We start from the raw sequence: 2867 nt of genomic DNA, 5'->3' as shown, positions 1-2867 counted from the left end.
ATTTACATTGGGATAAAGACAGACAATTTAATAAATGGTGCTGAGAAAATTAGACAGATACATGCAAAACAATGAAACTGGACCACCTTCTTATGCCACATACAAGAATAAACTCAAAATGGATTGAAGACCTAAATGCAAGACCTGAAACCATAAAACTCCTAGAAGAAAATATAGGAAGTAAACTCATAGAAATTACCCTTCATAATATTTTTACTGATATATTTCCTCAGGCAAGGCAAGCAAAGGAAAAAATAAACATATGAGATCACATAAAACTAAAAATATTTTTTTACAGCAAAGGTAACCATCAATAAAACAAAAATACATCTTACTGAATAGGAGAAGATAGTTGCCAATGATCCATCTGAGAAGGGATTGATATCCAAAATTTATTTTAAAAAGTCATACAACTCAACACCTAAAAAACCAAACAACCCAATTAAAAAATGGGCAGAAGACATGAATAGACATTTCTCTAAAGAGGACATACAGGTGGCCAATAGACATATGAAAAAATGCTCAATATCACTGATCAAATAAAAACCATAAAGAGATACCACCTCATTCCGGTCAGAGTGCCTATTGTCAATAAATCAACAAACAACAAGTGTTGGCAAGCATGTGAAGAAAATGGAACCCTCATGCTCTGTTGGTGGGACTGTAGATTAGTGCAGCCACTATGGAAAACAGTATGGAAGTTCCTTAAAAAATTAAAAATAAAACTACCTTATTATCCAGCAATTCCACTCCTTTGTATTTATCCAAAGACATCTGAAGGCATTAATTTAAAAAGATTCATATACCCCTATGTTTATTGCAGTGCTATTCACAAAAGCCACGATATGGAAACAACTGAAATGCCCAACAATAGATGATTGGATAAAGAAATCATGGTACATTTATACAATGGAGTATTAGGCTGCCATAGGAAAGAATGAAATCTTACCATTTGCAACAATATGGATGGACCTAGACAATATTATGTTAAGTGAACTAAATCAGACTGAGAAAGACAAATACCTTATGATCTCATTTATATGTGGAATCTAAAGAACAGAATAAACGAGCAAAGAAAACAGAAATAGACTCAGAGATACAGAGAAAAAACTGATGGTGGCTAGATGGGAGGGGGTTTGGGGGATGGGGGAGAAAGGTGAAGGGATTAGGAAATACAAATTGGTAGTCACAAAATAGTTATGGGGATGTGAAATACAGTATAAGGAGTATACTCAGTAATGTTTTATAGATTATGTAGGGTACCAGATGGGTACTGCATTTATCAGGGGGACTACTTCATAGATTGGGTATATGCATGACCACTGTGCAGTACACCTGAAGCTGAAGTAGAATTTCAAATATATATTCATATTCACAAGATTTAAAGTATAGTATAGGGAATATAGTCAATGGTATAGTAACAGCTATATACAATGTCACAGCGGTAGTAGACTGGGAGAAGGGTTATCACTTTGTGAGGGGCATAAATGTCTAATTATTACGTTGTTTTGTACACCTGAAACTGATAAAAAAACTAAAATAAAAAATGTCTTGATTATTTTTGACCTTTTGAATTTCCTTAGAAATTTTAGAATCATATTGTCAAAATACACACACACACACACACACACACACACACACACAACCCACAATTTAAAGACTAAACAGACATATAGAAGCAACACAATTCCAACGAAAATCTGAACAGGGTATATGTGTGTGTGTCTGTGTATGTATGTGTGTATCTTACACATCATTTGTTTTACTTATCTTTAACTATTGTGTTACCCAATGTTTTTGATTGCTCATTGAGTGGTTCTTTTAAGTTTTGTGCACATTTCTAAACATAATGCATGTTTTACATAGTAATGATTCTAAAAGATACATTTATAATAGGTCAAAAGTACTAAATTTCTAGGATTAAATATAATGAAACATATGCACACTCTTTATATAGAGATACCATACAATGTTAATTATGTTGTCTATCTATTGTTATTATTAGGAAAACTATTAACTATTGTATGTTAAGCTTGTGTTAGGTCACCATCTAAATTTTTAGATTTAGCCTCTTCGTTTTTTCCTAAGAGAATGATCAAATAACCAGGTACTGTTACTTCTGTTCCTTTCTGACATTTATTGTCAGTACATTGTTGAATAGAAGAGGTGACAGACATTCATGTTTTCTTACTGATGTTAGTAAGAAATGTTTGTTATGTTTCATTCAATAAGTGATGTTTGCTGTGGTTTCCTGGTAGATAAACTTCTTCAAGTTATGAGAGTTTTTTCTATTCTAGTTTACTCGTTTTTCCCTCAACCTCCAAGGAATTTGTGTTCAATTCTACCAAGGTTTTGTTTTAAACTAGGTGTTGGCAAGCTATGGCTTACAGGTCAAATGTGGTTCACTATGTTTTTTGGGAGGGCTATGATCTAAGAATGTTTTTTTTTTTTAAAAGATGGGAGAAAATAAAAATAAGAATAATATTTCTTGACATGTGAAAACTATATGAAATTCAAATTTTAGTGTCCACAAATAAAGTTTTATTGGGACATAACCATACTCATTAATTTACATGTTGTCTATGGTTGATTTCACATACAATGGTAGAGTTGAACAGTTGTGACAGAGACAAATGGCCTCCAAGGCCTGAAACACTTACTATCTATCCCTTTACAGAAAAAGTTAGATGACCCCTATTTTAGATCGTCATGACAATCATGATTATTTTCTTTTACCCTGCTGTGGTATCAGGTAGGTGCTTTAAGCTACAAGTAACAGAAATCATGACCCAAACTTGCTTAAGGAATACAAACATTTATTATCATTCATAGACAAGCTCCAGGCACAGTATAATCATTCTTTTTTA

This window comes from Hipposideros armiger, unplaced genomic scaffold, assembly GCF_001890085.2.
Source record: "Hipposideros armiger isolate ML-2016 unplaced genomic scaffold, ASM189008v1 scaffold_1098, whole genome shotgun sequence".
In the NCBI taxonomy this organism is placed as follows: domain Eukaryota; kingdom Metazoa; phylum Chordata; class Mammalia; order Chiroptera; family Hipposideridae; genus Hipposideros; species Hipposideros armiger.
This window is presented reverse-complemented; position numbering follows the sequence as displayed.